Below are 7,796 nucleotides of genomic sequence, written 5' to 3'. Positions count from 1 at the left end.
TTATTATTATGATATTTTAGTGGGAGAAATGTGGGCATTTCCATTTCAGAAAAGGGTTGAATCTTAATATGCAAAGGGAGTTGATTTTGATATTTAAGAATAGATTGTTAATGGTTGAAAGGATTTTACTTGGATTTGTGTATAGAGTTATTGGAGGAGGTAGTTTTAGGGAATGTATGCGTGTATGTAATTTTTATAGAAAATTTATGTATGTGCCTTAAGCTTTCTTTAGTAAACGGATATAATCCAAATGAAATTATAATCTAATCTAACATGAGTTGTTGAATTAATATGTTAAACAAGATCAAAGTCGTATAGTCTAAACTACTTAGATGATTAATAATTAATAAGGATTAAGTATTAAGTGCAATGGTTAAAATGAATGCCGTAAAACGGTAAATTATCCATGTAACCTTAAGACAACAAATATAGATTAGTAAGGTTATAAGGATACATATATAGGCTCCGGATTTTTTTAGTAATGTAATTAGATAATTAATGCGTCTATTTATGTATGATGAAATACTCAACTATGTTATGAGACTAGGTTTAGCTTAATAAGAGTTTGATATATAAAGCTTAATAGTTAATAATGATAACAAGGTAACTAAGTACCTAATTCACCTATCCATGTACACCAAGTATTTTTAGTGTATCATCGGATTAGGTTTGAGCGTTGTATGTATATATGTATATATGTAGATATATACATATACATGTATATGGGTTATATATATATATATATATATTTATACACACACACACACGTGTCATAGAGTATAGAATTCAAAAGCATAGTAATGTTTGCAGGATCGTGTCCGTATTGGAGACTTTAATTGGTTCTCCAATGTAGTGTTCAAGTAACTAGAACACAGGGGAAATGTTGGAATCATGAGTCCTATGCAGCTAAGGTGGGTATTCTACTCACTGAGAAAATGTACTTTTATGTATTTAATAAATTTGCAAATGATATATGATTTTATTACCGAACCGACAATATGTTGACAATATGTTTTGGATGTGTTGAGTAATTTCAATTATGTTGAGATATATCAATGACGTTTATAAAATGATACATGAATGAAAAATGTGATTTAAATTATGATTTGAAATGTTTAATTGACTGCTGCTGTTGGGATTTAAATTGCTCAAATATTGATTGATGAATTGATGTGTTAAATTGTTTATGGATTTATATTAAAAGCATGTGTTAAAGGCATGATCATGAAATTAAATGTATAGTATTTGAGCATGAGCATTGAGCATGGAACATGAATGCATAAACGAACTATTAGGGGACCTAAGCCCTAGGGTACCTGGCAGATATTATTGGGGGACTTAGGCCCTATGGTATTTGTCAGGGAGGCAAAACTAGTATTGGGGGACCTAAGCCCCATATAAACACCAACAGAGAACAAGAAGAAGCATGCATAGCATTGTTTTTATATGTGATGTTTTCATGATATGATAATAGTTTTATGCTAAACGTATTAATATGCATGAGTTTTAATGGAAAAGAATATATGTATATTTTTATCGACTGGTTGCATGTTTTAAAAGCATTGAGCTTAGACTTACATGGATGTTCATGTTACCCAGATATGAGTAATGTTATGTCTATAAGTAAGTAGGTTGACTATCATTGTTCTTCACTAAAGACGAGCTTGCATATTAGAGTTCCACTCTAGTGCTCGCATGATCAACTGACGTTCAGGGCACGAAGCTGAAATACGATTAGAGATGGTGTTGTTTGTATTTTGGAGAATGATGATATCTTAGTATGGAAGAGTAAGATGTCATGTTTTCTTCCTTAAGACTTATGTGTAGGAGTCAATCCTACAATGGGATGATCGTGTGCACATATGTCTGAGTCACCAATCAAAAGTAATATATTGTAGATGAGTCTATATGTAGAAGCGTCCAAGGTTGGATGGCTGGAACTTCTATAGAAATTCACAGCTACATAGTATGCTTTCAATGTTTTCTAATTGTTGGTGTATGTTGTATCAGCTATTAGAGTTTTTCAAACAAAAGTTTATAAAATTGGTAGTTGTTATAGTGTACGCAAGACTAAAAAGGAAAAGTCGGTTCTTTGCAAAAACTCAATCAGTTTAATATCACTAAGGTTTCAGTATTATGTACTGAGACAGTGAACTCATCATTTCACCTATACAGATGTGGCAAACCTCCATAACCGTTTGGATGATGTTCTTTTGGCTGTAGGTATTCTGGTATAGTTGATGGTTTGGTAGCAGTGTACTTGGGATGTTATGATTGAAGCTCGCCGCGACAGTCGTAATTGCTGGACCACGGGTGTCCACTGTTTTATAGGTTTGGTATATGGCTTGTGACGCTTGTGTCACATATTCTTTGTAAAGCCATTCTTTGATGTAATTATTATTTTGATAAGCCTTAAACAGATAGACATTATGGCTTTTTTTGTGTAATTATTATCTGATGTTTGTAGATGTGACTTCTGCTGTTCAGATTATGTTTTCTGCTTCATAGATGTTACTAGATGTGTTACTATGATTATCAAGTACATATTGAAAGAAATCTAAAACCTAAAAGAAATAAAATGTGGAATAATAAAATAAGAGAGACAAGTGATTTTACGTGGTTCGGTCTATGACCTACGTCCACAGAGTAAAGCCCAAAGGGCTACATTGTTGCTCTTATTACTTGATTAATTTACAATACAAATGATCCCTATTTATAGGGATATAGAGAAAATACAAAATGGTATGTATAGAGAATATAATCAAATCAGAATTGAATGTATTCAAATCTGATTTGATTATAATCAATTACAATTAATGAGGATTAAATCAAATCCTCCAATATATGGAGAGTACTGTAATATACGGTATCAATATAAACCTAAAAGAAATAAAATGCGGAATAATAAAATAAGAGCGACAAGAGATTTTACGTGGTTCAGTCTATGACCTATGTCCACAGAGTAAAGCCCAAAGGGCTACATTGTTGCTCTTATTACTTGATTAATTTACAATACAAATGATCCATATTTATAGGGATATAGATAAAATACAAAATGGTATGTAGAGAGAATGTAATCAAATCAGAATTGAATTTATTTAAATTTGATTTGATTATAATCAATTATAATTAATGAGGATTAAATCAAATCTTCCAATATATGGAGAGTACCGTAATATACGGTATCAATATATTCTCTAACATCCCCCTGCAAACTAAATGTGGAAGATTCTGAAATCTTGAGTTTATATATATATATGAACATCTTTCTTCTTCTTCGTCTTCTTTCTTCTTCGTCTTCCTCCTTCTTCGAGCCAACTGGGGGCTAAATGGGCATGGGATTAAAATAAGACCACAAATGCCAAAATACAAATAATGGGCCAACTATGGGCCAAATATAAAAACCAACAATGAGCTAAAATAGGCCTGGGTTTGAAACAATACCACAAGAGCCAAAAAAAATATGGGGCCAACTATGGGCTAACATGGACATGGGTTTGAAACAATACCACATGCCAAAAGATGGGTCAATTGTCAAAATAAAGAGCCAACAAAGTGCGAATAATATGGGCAACTTAGCCACTTTTTTTCTTTCTTTTTTTTTTTCTTTTTTTTCTTTTTTTTTTTTTTTTAGGAACAGTACATAAAGAAGAGAAAACTTGAGTCTGTTTTCCACGGGAACAGAACGAAAAGGAAAAGAAAACTTGAAAACAACAATTTTTTTTTTCTTCTTTCAATACTATGCAAAATCTATGGTGAGGAGATATGTAAAATAATGACTATCAAGAAAGAAAAAAAAAATGAAATACAAGAAAAACGAAAAATTTCACAGGATCATTGGATCGAACACTGGTGTTAGCCTATAGCTCTGATACCATGAAAGAAATCTAAAACCTAAAATAAATAAAATGTAGAATAATAAACTAGGAGAGAAGAGATTTTACGTGGTTCGGTCTATGACCTACGTCCACAGAGTAAAGCCCAAAATGCTACATTGTTACTCTTATTACTTGATTAATTTACAATACAAATGATCCCTATTTATAGAGATATAGAGAAAATATAAAATGGTATGTAGAGAGAATATAATCAAATCAGAATTGAATGTATTCAAATCTGATTTGATTATAATCAATTACAATTAATGAGGATTAAATCAAATCCTCTACTATATGGAGAGTACCGTAATATACGGTATCAATATATTCTCTAATACATATTATGAGGTATGTATCATATGTTAGCTGAGCGACAAATAGTCGTGCCACTATGATGACGTGCTTTATGTTTGTAAAAAAATAAAATAAAAAAAGGGTCGTCACATCGCTTCTGGGCATATACGAGAATAGTATCTCTGTCCATCTACCGTTAAGAAAACTAACAGATTTTCATACCAAACCAATCAAAACTTGCCATGTGTTATATACATCATTAAAAAAATAAAAAATAAATAAAAATTTAAATTTAAAAATCAAGGAAATTTGTTTTGATTTCTTTTTTATTTTGTAATGAGGTATATGACACGTGGCAAGTTTTGATTGGTTTGACGTGGAAATCTGTTAGTTTTCTTAACGGCAGATGGACGAAGGTACTATTCCTGTATATACTCATAAGCGAGGTACTCTGTATGATATAAAATGTAACCAAGGTAGAAAAAATAAAGTAGTTAAAACCTAGGGAGCAAAAATGTATTTAACCTTAGTCTTATTGATGCATGATTTAGGTAAAGTCACTCACTCTCTACCAATTCTCTCTCTCTCCCTCTCTCTCTCTCTCTCTCTCTCTCTCCCTCTAATACGGACAGCAAGCAAGGGTTGATGTGGTACTGCAGCAACAACCCCTAACCCTAGCCGCATTTAACCCTAGCTGCCTCTAACATATAATAAGAAGTAGAATACTTCTCCATATTTTCTTTCTCCAAGTGTCTTAGCTAAATAAGGAATGTATTTCCATTCTTAGTTTATTTTTCTGCAGTGTGTTGTAATGGCTAGATCTAATGGTTAAGTCTTATAACCTAGCCGTCGAATGTCCAGGCTGGAGAACGGCCTCAAGCATTCAGACGTCCCCATGTTAAGCTGGATTTCCCAAGATTCAATGGAGAAGAAGACCCAACCAGCTGGGTTTGTAGAGCGGAGCAATTTCTCAGATTCCAAGGAACCCATGAGGAGGATAAGGCGACTTTGGCTTCCTTCCATTTAGAGGGAGAGGCCCAACTATGATTCCAAATCCTGCTATGTGAAGGAAAGGAGATTGGCTGGCCAAAATTCAAGGAAGGGGTATTTGCTCGTTTTGGACCGACCCAATTCTACGATCCCTTTGGAGAGCTCACGAAATTACAGCAAGAAGGAAGTATAAGGGATTACCAAGCCAAATTAGAGTCCCTACTCTCAAAAATAGGAAATTTATCACAAAGCCAACAAGTTAGTTGTTTTGGAAGCGGCCTAGAGGAGAAGTAGCAAGTTTGAAGACTTTTCCACATGAACTCCAGACAGATCTTGAGAAGTTCGAGTTAGAAATTGTTCTAGGAAAAGTTCAAGCATTAATGGCAAGATTGGAGATTCAACCCACGCTCCTGGAGAAGATCTGTATGGCACAAGACAAAGATGACGAAACGATCCGTCTAAAGGGAAAGATTAATATAGGTATGGGATTTTATATCACTTCTGATGGGCTGCTCAGGTATCAAAATAGAATTTGTGTTCCAAATGATAAGGAAATAAAGAAACTGATATTGGAAGAAGCTCATTTCTCTCCATACTCGGTACATTCTGGAGGAACGAAGATGTATTGCGACCTCAAGAAGTATTTCTGGTGGAATGGAATGAAGCAGGACATTGCAGAATTTGTGGAACGGTGTTCTACCTATCAGCAAGTCAAGGCGGAGCATCAAAGGCCTGCAAGACCATTACAACCTTTAGAATTACCAGTTTGGAAGTGGGAAGAAATAACCATGGACTTTCTAATTGGGTTACCACGAACTCGGACTGGGCACGATGCACTATGGGTAGTTGTGGACCGATTAACTAAGCTTGCTCACTTCATACCTATTGAGGTGAGGTACTCACTGGAGAAGCTGACAGAGCTCTACGTGAAGGAGATAGTTAGACTACATGGGGTACCTAAATCAATAGTATCAGACCGAGACTCGCGTTTCACGTCCAGATTCTGGAAAAGTCTACAAGCAGCTATGGGGACCAAATTGCACTTCAGTACTGCCTATCATCTTCAAACAGACGGGCAATCAGAGAGGACTATTCAAACTCTAGAAGACATGTTGTGGGCCTGTGTCTTAGATTTCAGCGGGAGCTGGGCACGTTACCTTCCATTAGTGGAGTTCGCTTACAACAACAGTCACCAAGCAAGTATTGGAATGGCTCCATATGAAGGGTTGTATGGGAGGAAATCCCATTCCCCACTCTATTGGGACGAATTAGGAGAACGAAGAATTTTAGGACCAAATATCGTGCAAGATACACTGGACAAAGTTACGTTGATCCAACGAAGACTGTCAGCCGCTCAAGATCGACAGAAAAGCTATGTCAATGTGCGTCGAAGAAGCTTGGAGTTTGCAAAAGGCGACAAGGTATTTCTTAAAATAGCACCAATGAAAGGAATTACTAGATTTGGCAAAAAGGGAAAGTTGAACCCTAGCTTTATCGGGCCATTTGAAATTTTAGAAAGAATAGGTCTTGTGGCCCATCGATTAGCTTTACCACCAAACCTTGCCGGAGTATATGATGTTTTCCATGTCTCCATGCTAAAGAAATACATCTTGGACCCGTCGCATGTGATCACACACGAACCATTACAGTTACAGGAAAATTTGACTTATGAAGGAATTTCGGTGAAGCTGTTAGATCGAAAAGTCCAGGAGTTGCGCACCAAACGAATTCCATTAATGAAAGTCTTATGGAGAAATCATGGGATAAAAGAAGCATCATTGGAACTAAAAGATGAAATCTGTAAGAAATATCCATCTCTTTTTGAAGGAAATTAGATTCTCAGGTACAATTGCCTAAACCCATTGTTTCAAATATTTAAATAAATATATATATTTTTGTGATTAGTTTAGACAAATTTCGAGGACAAAACTTTTATAAGGGGAGAAAGATATAACACCCCAGAAAAATTTAAAAATATTTCTAGCATCATTAATAGATTTTTTTTAATATTGGGTATTTTTTTAATTCTTGTGTGATTTTTTATATATATATATACTAGTTGGGATGACACGTGCTTAGTTCCCGTTGTTATGTATCACTATAATTGTTAACATTATAATTTAAATATCATATATATATATATATATATATATATATATATATATATACCTAGAGATTAATAAAAAGTGGTAAAGTCTTCTTAATAGTGACCTATTAATCTAGATATTATATTTACAAATTCAATATATTATGAATTTGTAAACAAGTCAAGTTTAACTTACATATTCTATGATTTAATGAAAGGAAGGAAAGGGAGAAAAGCAAGAAATAAAATGATGTCACAGGCCAAGTCCTATTCAATCACCACTCATAAGTCAGTCTTGACCTGAGAATTTAAACCCATCTTTGAGCTCATTTGAAGAAACAAAAAAAAAAAAAAAAAAACTAAAAACAAAATAGCCAGAATCTATGCAATTCTTAAGTTTGCACAAATTAACAGTCCAATTACTTATCAAAATAAAAATAGAAAAAAGGGAAGACTATTAAAGCCTCACATTCATGCAGACAGCCATACCATCTTTCATTCCAAACACATCAAAAGCATTGTAAAAGTGACTTAGAAATAACAACCTA

Source organism: Alnus glutinosa, chromosome 11 (genome assembly GCF_958979055.1).
Source record: "Alnus glutinosa chromosome 11, dhAlnGlut1.1, whole genome shotgun sequence".
NCBI lineage: Eukaryota > Viridiplantae > Streptophyta > Magnoliopsida > Fagales > Betulaceae > Alnus > Alnus glutinosa.
Note: the sequence above shows the minus strand (reverse complement) of the source record.